We start from the raw sequence: 13,429 nt of genomic DNA on the forward strand, positions 1-13,429 counted from the left end.
TGGGAACACTGTCACGCTATCAACCCGGTCACCAAGCCTGACCACACTGGGAACACTGTCACGCTATCAACCCGGTCACCAAGCCTGACCACACTGGGAACACTGTCACTGCGCTATCAACCCGGTCACCAAGCCTGACCACACTGGGAACACTGTCATGCTATCAACCCGGTCACCAAGCCTGACCACACTGGGAACACTGTCAAGCTATCAACTCCGTCATCAAGCCTGACCACACTGGGAACACTGTCACGCTATCAACCGGTCATCAAGCCTGACCACACTGGGAACACTGTCACGCTATCAACCCGGTCACCAAGCCTGACCACACTGGGAACACTGTCACGCTATCAACCCGGTCACCAAGCCTGACCACACTGGGAACACTGTCACGCTATCAACCCGGTCACCAAGCCTGGCCACACTGGGAACACTGTCATGCTATCAACTCTGTCACCAAGCCTGACCACACTGGGAACACTGTCACGCTATCAACCCGGTCACCAAGCCTGACCACACTGGGAACACTGTCATGCTATCAACTCTGTCACCAAGCCTGACCACACTGGGAACACTGTCATGCTATCAACCCGGTCACCAAGCCTGACCACACTGGGAACACTGTCACGCTATCAACCCGGTCACCAAGCCTGACCACACTGGGAACACTGTCATCCTATCAACTCTGTCACCAAGCCTGACCACACTGGGAACACTGTCATGCTATCAACTCTGTCACCAAGCCTGACCACACTGGAAACACTGTCACGCTATCAACTCTGTCACCAAGCCTGACCACACTGGGAACACTGTCATGCTATCAACCCGGTCATCAAACCTGACCACACTGGGAACACTGTCACGCTATCAACCCGGTCACCAAGCCTGACCACACTGGGAACACTGTCATCCTATCAACTCTGTCACCAAGCCTGACCACACTGGGAACACTGTCATGCTATCAACTCTGTCACCAAGCCTGACAACACTGGAAACACTGTCACGCTATCAACTCTGTCACCAAGCCTGACCACACTGGAAACACTGTCATGCTATCAACCCGGTCATCAAACCTGACCACACTGGGAACACTGTCACGCTATCAACTCTGTCACCAAGCCTGACCACACTGGAAACACTGTCATGCTATCAACCCGGTCATCAAACCTGACCACACTGGGAACACTGTCACGCTATCAACCCGGTCACCAAGCCTGACCACACTGGGAACACTGTCATGCTATCAACTCTGTCACCAAGCCTGACCACACTGGGAACACTGTCATGCTATCAACTCTGTCACCAAGCCTGACCACACTGGAAACACTGTCACGCTATCAACTCTGTCACCAAGCCTGACCACACTGGGAACACTGTCATGCTATCAACCCGGTCATCAAACCTGACCACACTGGGAACACTGTCATGCTATCAACCCGGTCATCAAACCTGACCACACTGGGAACACTGTCACGCTATCAACTCTGTCACCAAGCCTGACCACACTGGGAACACTGTCATGCTATCAACCCGGTCATCAAACCTGACCACACTGGGAACACTGTCATGCTATCAACCCGGTCACCAAGCCTGACCACACTGGGAACACTGTCATGCTATCAACCCGGTCACCAAGCCTGACCACACTGGGAACACTGTCATGCTATCAACCCGGTCATCAAGCCTGACCACACTGGGAACACTGTCATGCTATCAACCCGGTCATCAAGCCTGACCACACTGGGAACACTGTCATGCTATCAACCCGGTCATCAAACCTGACCACACTGGGAACACTGTCACGCTATCAACCCGGTCATCAAACCTGACCACACTGGGAACACTGTCACGCTATCAACCCGGTCACCAAGCCTGACCACACTGGGAACACTGTCATGCTATCAACCCATCACCAAGCCTGACCAAACTGGGAACACTGTCATGCTATCAACACGGTCACCAAGCCTGACCACACTGGGAACACTGTCACGCTATCAACCCGGTCACCAAGCCTGACCACACTGGGAACACTGTCATCCTATCAACTCTGTCACCAAGCCTGACCACACTGGGAACACTGTCATGCTATCAACCCGGTCATCAAACCTGACCACACTGGGTACACTGTCACGCTATCAACTCTGTCACCAAGCCTGACCACACTGGGAACACTGTCATGCTATCAACCCGGTCACCAAGCCTGACCACACTGGGAACACTGTCACGCTATCAACCCGGTCACCAAACCTGACCACACTGGGAACACTGTCAGCTATCAACCCGGTCATCAAGCCTGACCACACTGGGAACACTGTCACGCTATCAACCCGGTCACCAAACCTGACCACACTGGGAACACTGTCACGCTATCAACCCGGTCACCAAACCTGACCACACTGGGAACACTGTCACGCTATCAACCCGGTCACCAAACCTGACCACACTGGGAACACTGTCATGCTATCAACCCGGTCACCAAACCTGACCACACTGGGAACACTGTCACGCTATGCTATCAACCCGGTCACCAAACCTGACCACACTGGGAACACTGTCACGCTATCAACCCGGTCACCAAACCTGACCACACTGGGAACACTGTCACGCTATCAACCCGGTCACCAAACCTGACCACACTGGGAACACTGTCACGCTATCAACCCGGTCACCAAACCTGACCACACTGGGAACACTGTCACGCTATCAACCCGGTCACCAAACCTGACCACACTGGGAACACTGTCACGCTATCAACCCGGTCATCAAGCCTGACCACACTGGGAACACTGTCATGCTATCAACCCGGTCACCAAACCTGACCACACTGGGAACACTGTCACGCTATCAACCCGGTCACCAAACCTGACCACACTGGGAACACTGTCACGCTATCAACCCGGTCACCAAACCTGACCACACTGGGAACACTGTCACGCTATCAACCCGGTCACCAAACCTGACCACACTGGGAACACTGTCACGCTTATCAACCCGGTCACCAAACCTGACCACACTGGGAACACTGTCATGCTATCAACCCGGTCACCAAACCTGACCACACTGGGAACACTGTCACGCTATCAACCCGGTCACCAAACCTGACCACACTGGGAACACTGTCACGCTTATCAACCCTGGGTCATCAAGCCTGACCACACTGGGAACACTGTCACGCTATCAACCCGGTCACCAAACCTGACCACACTGGGAACACTGTCACGCTATCAACCCGGTCATCAAACCTGACCACACTGGGAACACTGTCATGCTATCAACCCGGTTACCAAGCCTGACCACACTGGGAACACTGTCATGCTATCAACCCGATCACCAAGCCTGACCACACTGGGAACACTGTCATCCTATCAACCCGGTCATCAAACCTGACCACACTGGGAACACTGTCATCCTATCAACCCGTTCACCAAACCTGACCACACTGGGAACACTGTCATCCTATCAACCCGGTCACCAAGCCTGACCACACTGGGAACACTGTCATCCTATCAACCCGGTCATCAAACCTGACCACACTGGGAACACTGTCATGCTATCAACCCGGTCACCAAGCCTTACCACACTGGGAACACTGTCATGCTATCAACCCGGTCACCAAGCCTGACCACACTGGGAACACTGTCATGCTATCAACCCGGTCACCAAGCCTTACCACACTGGGAACACTGTCATGCTATCAACCGGTCACCAAGCCTGACCACACTGGGAACACTGTCATGCTATCAACCCGGTCACCAAGCCTGACCACACTGGGAACACTGTCATCCTATCAACCCGGTCACCAAGCCTGACCACACTGGGAACACTGTCATCCTATCAACCCGGTCACCAAGCCTGACCACACTGGGAACACTGTCATGCTATCAACCCGGTCACCAAGCCTTACCACACTGGGAACACTGTCATGCTATCAACCCGGTCACCAAGCCTGACCACACTGGGAACACTGTCATGCTATCAACCCGGTCACCAAGCCTGACCACACTGGGAACACTGTCATGCTATCAACCCGGTCACCAAGCCTGACCACACTGGGAACACTGTCATCCTATCAACCCGGTCACCAAGCCTGACCACACTGGGAACACTGTCATGCTATCAACCCAGTCACCAAGCCTGACCACACTGGGAACACTGTCATCCTATCAACCCGGTCACCAAGCCTGACCACACTGGGAACACTGTCATGCTATCAACCCGGTCACCAAGCCTGACCACACTGGGAACACTGTCATCCTATCAACCCGGTCACCAAACCTGACCACACTGGGAACACTGTCACGCTATCAACCCGGTCACCAAGCCTGACCACCTGACCACACTGGGAACACTGTCACGCTATCAACCCGGTCACCAAGCCTGACCACACTGGGAACACTGTCATGCTATCAACCCGGTCACCAAGCCTGACCACACTGGGAACACTGTCACGCTATCAACCCGGTCACCAAGCCTGACCACACTGGGAACACTGTCACGCTATCAACCCGGTCACCAAGCCTGACCACACTGGGAACACTGTCATGCTATCAACCCGGTCACCAAGCCTGACCACACTGGGAACACTGTCATGCTATCAACCCGGTCACCAAGCCTGACCACACTGGGAACACTGTCACGCTATCAACCCGGTCACCAAACCTGACCACACTGGGAACACTGTCATGCTATCAACCCGGTCACCAAACCTGACCACACTGGGAACACTGTCATGCTATCAACCCGGTCACCAAGCCTGACCACACTGGGAACACTGTCACGCTATCAACCCGGTCATCAAACCTCACCACCCGATCACTAAGGCATATGACCAGCATATGTGACCAGTGTTAACGTGACATCCTCATTGGAGAAACACTAAAGAGGTATTATCCAAAGGTTTCCCATTGTTCGTGTTCTTTGCAAAATTAAAACATTCCTTTTCAGGACCTCAGGTAACATATTGGATGAAGGAGGCCATATTCTGGTGAACCATGTTCTGGTAAACCACAGTCAGTAGCCATCAACACAACTAGAACAGTTGGGCATAAGATGTGTACAAGGCTATACTGTAACAGTGATGGCATGGGGAAGTGTCGGGTTATCAGTTAACAGTGGGGGTGTCAGGAACATGTTTGGATGTGAGTGGGGAAGGGGTACCAGGTGGGTGTATGGCGTCCATCAACACAACTGGGCATAAGATGTGTTCAAGGCTATACTGTAACAGTGATGGCGTGGGGAAGTGTCAGGTTATCAGTTAACAGATGTGATGTTAGGAAGGGGTGTTAGGGAGGTGTGTGGGTGTCAGGAGGGAGTACTAAAGGCGGCCATCAGGGGAGGATGGGTGGAGTGGTGGATAAGAAGGGCGTGTGTGTTGGTGTCAGATGGGTTGATGTGTGCAGATGCGAGGAAGGTTGAGTGGGTTTTAAGCGTTTGATGTGCAATAGGTTGTCTGTCAGAAGGGGTAATGGGCGTTGGTGCCCTGAAGTAGGTTAGCGCAGCAACATCAAGATAAAAATCTTGATCCCAGTTGTACAGGGATGAGAATTTTCTGCGGATTTGATCGCGCTGGGGTCATTCTTGTGAATCGTCTAAACCTGCGGCCCCCAAGATCCCCGGCTTATATTCCTATTTTTTTCACCCATATCCATTCTCATCCCTCTGTGTAAACTACAGAACTATAAAACATTTTCCTTGATCCGAACAATAATAATTGTCTGAACAATGACAAAGTTCACATCAGTAATATGGTTTCTCCACTGGTCAGAGATCGCCCAACGATTGTGAAACTCACTTCAAAACATGTATGCTGATAGACGCTGGTGTTATGAGGTTTTGCATGAGAGAAACTCCAGACTTTATAGACAATACTCTGATGGATTACAGTTCTGTGAACCAAATAAAATCCAGCATCAAAAGAATCATCATCGGATACCCAAGGAGTGGAATGTGAGGTGTGGCTGACAAAGTCTGTGCCCAACAATGAGTAAGTGAATTATAGTCTTGCTCCGCTATTGGCAACACTCCACCAATATCACAGCAGGGGACACAAGAAATGAGCTTCACACATTGTACCCATGTGGGGAATTGAACCCGGGCATTTGGCATTGCGGGGAACACTTTAACCAATAGTCTACCCCACCGCCCCTCCCAGTGAGTGAGTGAGTTGGGTTTTACGCCGCTTTTAGCAATATTCCAGCAATATTCCAGCAATATCACGGCAGAACACCAGAAATGGGCTTCACACATTGTACACATGTGGGTAATCAAAAATGGGTCTTTGGCGTGACGAGCGAACGCTTAAACCACTAGGCTACCCCACCGCCCCTCCCAGTGAGTGAGTGAGTTGGGTTTTACGCCGCTTTTAGCAATATTCCAGCAATATTCCAGCAATATCACGGCAGAACACCAGAAATGGGCTTCACACATTGTACACATGTGGGGAATCACACCTGGGTCTTTGGCGTGATGAGCGAACGCTTTAACCACTAGGCTACCCCACCCTCCCAGTGAGTGAGTGAGTTGGGTTTTACGCCGCTTTTAGCAATTATTCCAGCAATATTCCAGCAATATCACGGCAGAACACCAGAAATGGGCTTCACACATTGTACACATGTGGGGAATCACACCTGGGTCTTTGGCGTGATGAGCGAACGCTTTAACCACTAGGCTACCCCACTGCCCCTCCCAGTGAGTGAGTGAGTTGGGTTTTACGCCGCTTTTAGCAATATTCCAGCAATATTCCAGCAATATCACGGCAGAACACCAGAAATGGGCTTCACACATTGTACACATGTGGGTAATCAAATATGGGTCTTTGGCGTGACGAGCGAACGATTAAACAACTAGGCTACCCCACCGCCCCTCCCAGTGAGTGAGTGAGTTGGGTTTTACGCCGCTTTTAGCAATATTCCAGCAATATCACGGCAGAACACCAGAAATGGGCTTCACACATTGTACACATGTGGGGAATCAAACATGGGTCTTTGGCGTGATGAGCGAACGCTTTAACCACTAGGCTACCCCACCGCCCCGACAACAACGACGGACGGTTTTATGTTGGTTGTTTTTGCTGGTATATTTCCGCTGCTAGTAAACGGTAATCAATTTTCATGTGACTTTAAAATGGAAGCCCAAGCTTCATATGCCTTCTTGGATTCCATATACAAAATACTATTTTACAACGAGACTAAACATGCTGAATCAGTACAATATCCAATGGAATATTGCACAGTGCTGCATTAAAAACCACACAAATAAACATAAAAACACAAATTTGGATAAATACCCGGATTACAGTGCTATTGTGATGTGTTCACATCTCCAGTAAAAGCTATATACCGGTAGGCGAGAAATATCCATAAATGAAACATACTTTATAGATGTGTAGTTGTCATGTGGAAAAAAATAGTTTCACTTATAAATAAGTGAAAAATATTTTTTGTTTATGAATATCCTGCCAATCTGCACAAAACTGACTCGAAGAACTTTGATGTAAATGTAACAAGTACAAAACAAGTTTGTAACAAATACAAGTGTGTAACAAGTACGAAATATACAAATAGTAAAATGTTCTGGAAAAGCAATCTATGTTAATATGTCTTGTCTTATGTTCAGTTTGGAATCAGTTCATAACACCTTACACAATAATACAATTGTCAGTGAAAAGGTTTACATTTTCACAAGTCCATGATTTATTTAAAGTCACCACTGGGTCATGTGTTGAAAGTAGTTCCTATGCAAATTAGCCAAGTCTTAATGAGGTCAGGTCTGCTGTCTTGTCCTTGGTTTTTATTGGCTGAAGATGTGCAGCATCTTGATTGGATGTTGAATTTAGTTGCATTTGGAAAGTGTGAAGTTTGTTCACTTGCTGTCTTTCTCCCAACCTGGCAAGGGGGTCTGAAAGTCATGGATGGAGGATTTTGACTTTGGTGAATTACAGGTTAGTTACACTTGGTTATATATAATAGGAATAAAATACAAAAATATGTTAATTTGTTTAAAGGTTAATTCAGTATTTATTGTAACTTAATTTATGCATTTGGTGGAGGTATATTTTGACCTATGGTTAGAAATTGTTGGTGTCAATAATTTCACTTACAATTGATTCAGATTAATGTTTGAGTCCATACAGAATGCACGTTTACTTTACTGGTGAGAATTAACATTTCCATGCTAAAAACATACATATTTTAGGTCCTAGGTGTTTTGTTGGTGCCTCACAACATGTGGCCAGTTTGAAACAAGTTGTCCCAGAGATGGTAAGACACGTTGATGTTTCATTGTTGTTTAGAAGATGACAAATGTGTTCCATAATTCCTAAGGATCTTAATATGAAACTGAACCATTGATTTTGTGATGTCAATTTGTTTTGAGAGTTCTTTTTATATGTTCATTGGTAGAGCTGTGATTGTTAATTATCTGAACCATGTGCAATGAAATGAATGTGATAAAATAGTAGGGGTGGGTATTGCAGAGAATTTTCATATTGCGATGTATTGCGATGCGGAAGCATATATTGCGATATGTATTGCAATATATTGCAAGGATTATTTTTTTAACAAAAACTAATAATCAAGTTAATGCTTGATTATAAAGCAAAAACACAACAAAATCACTATGATTGATAAACCTTTTATAAAAACTTTTAATCATGACAAAATAAAAATGTAAGTAACATTTGGCACTTATGAAACAGGGAAAAAACAATTAAAAAAGCGGAAATATCCGAAGATTTCTGACTGTTACAAAGTTTTCCGAATGCATGTCAAAATACCGGTTTTCGATCAGCGTATCGCAATACGTATCGCTTTCATGTCTGAACCGGTAAATACCGGTAAACCGGTTATATTGCGCAGCCCTATAAAATAGGTATTTTAATGGAGTGTTATATATTCATATACATTGTTTCAGACTTGTACTATTTATACAAACTACAGCAATAAACAAGCAACTTGCAGCCTCAACGGAGTTGTCGTTGTGAAAGAGTCATCCCCGTTACATAAAAGTAACAAACCAGACAATGACATTTTTTATGTAGGAGAGGTAAGTAAGAAAACATAGTACTATCACCCGCTGGTGTTTTATTTTGCAACCTTTAAGTGTTGGTTCTTTCAGCATTATCAAGCTGGAAAATATAACTATGTAAGAAAAAGCAATTTATAAACAAACATTCTGATCCACGAAGTTCTGCGTTTTCTCTAAAAAGTGGCAAGTGTAAACTTTCTTAATAAAATCATAACATTTTCAGGCAGAGAGTTTGTATTCTGGGGAAGCCCCTAGAAAATTGGAAATATAAGGTGAACAGCTGGTAATAATTACATAAGAATATGTCTTTCAAAAATGTTTTTCTCCTTTTAGTTGTATCAAAGAGGTTTAATTCTTTAAAATAGATAAGAAAAAAACCCCAGAACAACCTAGCAATGTAAATGTAAATGATGTTAAGAAAAATTGGTATCAAACAGGCATAGGTATCGTTCTTATTTAAAGAAGTTCTGATGTTCATTCGCCAATATGAAATCCTTCGAGAGGGGCACGAGTCGCTATTCGGCTTGTCCCGGAATAACACGTTAGGGTCACGAATGCCCCCAAAGTTGAGCTATATAAGGACATAATTAAATATCCTTTATATGTGATTAATTACGGAATACCTTATATGCCATTGACGTGGCATAATAGATTATTACAAGTGTAAAACGCTATTTATTATTAATAAATAGCTAGAAATGGAAAAGGTGAGAGGCATACAAAAGTGAAATCGTTAAACGAATTAAGATCTGAAACACGAGAGTTGGAACCATTATAAAATATTTCCATATGTCAGTCATAGCTGTATCTAAATATTTTCTAGATAAAGTGATTACACAATATACGGCACTAAGTGTACAAAAGCAAGTAAAGGAAATTAAAACAAGTCTGTCGATCGAGTATTCCTTCCCACTCCATTCATTGCAAAACTACATACATGTATAGTTATCATGAAATGTGTTAAGATCAATAAAACAGTATCTAATCTAAATCTTACAGTAAATCACGTAAAAAGACCTCTTTCCATTTTCCCTGTATACTCTAAAATAATTATCTCAAGCGTATGTTTGGGGCGAATGGATCCGTGCAAGGGTGCGTTACACGAACGAAACGTGGAAACGAAGACATTATCAGCTTGCAGGCTTCCAAAGCTTCTGACGTCTGATTAAATATAGAACATAGCGCAAACCTATACCTAGTTTTCTTTCAGAAACAATTTCCGTTTGGTATAAAGGACAAAAAGTGAATATTATATGAATTGATCACTAAATACTAGTAATGAGTCCTAGGGTTGCGCAATATAACCGGTTTGCCGTTATTTACCGGTATTTACCGGTTCTGACATGAAAACTATACGTATTGCGATACGCTGATCGAAAACCGGTATTTGGAAATGCATGTTTGTGGCAATGGCGTGGTGATGATTGTGGTAGTGATGATGATGGTGATGATTGATGATGATGATTTTAGTAATGGTGTGGCGATGATGGTGATGTTGATTGTGGCAGTTGCGGTAAAGGTGGTGGAATGATCGTGGAGAAAATTACATTTAAGTGGATTGTTAAGTTCGGTTTTGAAGTTGTGTTCTAAATTTTTGTTCAAGTGTTTCGCATTGTTTTGGATCTGAATGTTTTAAATATTTACTGATTAATGACCAGTGATCTGATATGTTCTGACCAAGTCAAGTAGCTGTCTAAAATCTCGGGACTTTTTTCTGAGAGTGGAGAAAGTAGTTCAAGCTAGTAACCACGTGACTGTGTGGATGTTTGACTGTTCTTTCCCTTGTTCCATTTGTACCAAATAGTATTTACATTTTTATTTTGTCATGATTAAACGTCTTTATTAAAGCTGAATAAAGCAGAGTGATTTTGTTTGTTTACTTTGTATATCAAGCATTAACTCGATTATAAGCAGTTTTTGTCAAAAAGAACTTCTTGCAATAAAATCCAATGCATATCGCAATATATGCTTTCGCATCGCAATATATCGCAAAATGAAAATTGCTTGCAATACCCACCCCTAACACTGACACCAGGTGTTTGAGAAACTAGTAGATCTAAGCGTGTCCTGCCCTATCCGTAGCACTCGCCATTCACCAAATTTGCCTAAAAATGGAAGTATTTTTGCATAAGGCTGAACAGCAGAATTTCTGCCATTCGACGGTGGCTGTAAATGAATCTGACAATAGACACACTAGGCACAATCTGCTTCGTGTTAATCTAGATTGCCATTCGTCACCACTCGCTCATTTCCGTAACCTCCAAGAAGACTCGTCTCGATGCTCGATGAAATAGGACAAACCAATCAGTAATGATTGCGGTGCTTGGATAAAAATAATCCCCAGTACTTAAATCGTTTATGGCATTATGGCATTATGGCATTATGTCATTCTTTACAAAAATCATGAAAAATATATATCGTCACATTGGGAGTACGAACATAGCTAACAGAATTGTGCTACCTAATGCCTGGGTATGAAACACCCAAAGATTTTAGCCAGACCACAAGACTGGTTAGATATAAAACTGGCTATCCCTGACCAAAAGTTACCTGCCCACAAAAAATACTAATTTACTTAGTTACTTTATTTTTACGAGTGAACTGATAATGATGTATTGTTCTGATATATGATGAATATCTTCGTACACATGTCTTAATTTTAACTCGACCGTCTGGCAGGTGGAGTTGAGAATCTGGCAGTCCATGTTGAAAATAACCCGTCCTGGGCGCAGGGGCGTAGGAACGGGGTGGGGGGCTTTTCAAGATGAAACCATATCTACCTTACCATAACTAGAATTTCATTTTGATTTTCAATACCTTTCATAAAATTAGGTAAATATAATTATATATAAATCGCGACGAGTTTGAAAACAATATCTTGATATATTACTAATCAACTTTAATTTTTAACATTATATTTCACATCTCTGGGGATATTTCACTCTGACTTTTGGGGGGATTATTCATATTTTTTTCCCACCACATTCATTTCAAAATTCCACAACGGGTGTGGCAGCAATGTTACACGAATGTTCATTTGAGAAATATTTGAAAGTCATTTTTCAGCATCTGTTATAGGAGTTAATGTAGCTGAAAAAAGAGTATTTTATTTGGATATACAATAAAACAAATCCCATTTGTGATTCTTAAACCCTATTTAGAAATATACATTTGGAAATATAAGGTGAACAGCTGGTAATACTTACGTTAGAATGTGTGTTCTACAAATATTTCCCCTTCTTTTAGTTTGTGTTTTAGGGGTTTAATTCTTTAAAATAACGAAAACAAATTCAATATACGAGTGCTTCAATAGCACTGGAATCACCGGATACCACAGGAGTACTGCAGTAGAGTTATCGCTCGTTTAAATTCCAGTCGCCATGGAATAACACGAGTTGGTCCCGGAATTAACAGGAGTTGGCGGCGAATTGATGGAACAGGTAAATGTGAGATCTTATTTTCCTGTTGATCATTATCAAAACATCAGACCAACTCGGTAATTTGTTTGCAGAATTTATGTTCTAAAATTAAAAAAAGTTGTTTAACAAACTATCATTAAAATATCGACACAATTCACTAGATGTAGGGAGACTATATAAGGTGTTGTAGAGTATCCCTGCTATGTTACGAGGGACGAGTGCAGAGAAAGGGACAGCCAGGTGTGCGAGAAAGGATGGAGGCGGCACAGCACAAGTTAATAAATCAATAACGTTGTCGGCACTTGTGCACGTGCTTCTCTAACACCTGGCTGTCCCTTTCTCTGCACTCCTCCCTCGTAACAAATAGTGAACTGTCAAAATTTTAATGATAGTTTGTAACACAACTTTTTTAATTTTAGAACATAAATTCTGCAAACAAATCACCGAGTTGGTCTGATGTTTTGATTATGATCAGCGTTTCATTGAGTATTATATGTTTATTAGTTTTCGAGTTAGATTGCAATTCATCGGTCCGCTTTTGAGCCAAACGGACTATATATAACGGGGAGTGGTCACTCCTCGAAAAGCCCCTCAGCTATTCCTCGGCTAGTCTCGTGACCAGTGTAGCCAATATGGCGACAGCGTAGTTTTTAAGATTGAGCTTGGTTTATTTTCAACAGCTGATTACATTCGCTGAGTGTTGTGACAACTGAAAACCTACACGTAGAAGATAAGTTACCTATTCTGTCACTTTATTGTAAGTCAAATAATTGTTATTAGTGCCAGTATTAGTACAGTAGATTTGTAGTAAAGTTTCAAGTCGGCATGTTGTAGAGTATCCCTGGTTATACCAATTCTCAGTACACAGCGAAGAAAGACTAAATTATATCGCTAAAAAGTTCTTTCTGATATTCGTTTAATTTTTAGAAGGGAAATAAACCTTTAGTTGAAAGGTGTTTGCAAGTAATAGTGATAGTTTTATAACT

At 43.8% G+C, this 13,429-nt stretch overlaps 1 long non-coding RNA gene across 1 annotated transcript in view; it reads right to left on the reverse strand.

The window, feature by feature from the left end:
* Positions 1-202: 202 nt before the first annotated feature.
* Positions 203-13,429, reverse strand: part of LOC124273095 — a 28,090-nt gene continuing 14,863 nt past the window's right edge. Inside the window, exon 5 of the long non-coding RNA XR_006897549.1 lies at positions 203-214. This is a non-coding gene — a long non-coding RNA (uncharacterized LOC124273095). The remainder of the gene's footprint in view (positions 215-13,429) is intronic.

Source organism: Haliotis rubra, unplaced genomic scaffold, assembly GCF_003918875.1.
Source record: "Haliotis rubra isolate DU_JTF1 unplaced genomic scaffold, ASM391887v1 Scf176, whole genome shotgun sequence".
Classification (NCBI taxonomy): Eukaryota; Metazoa; Mollusca; class Gastropoda; order Lepetellida; family Haliotidae; genus Haliotis; species Haliotis rubra.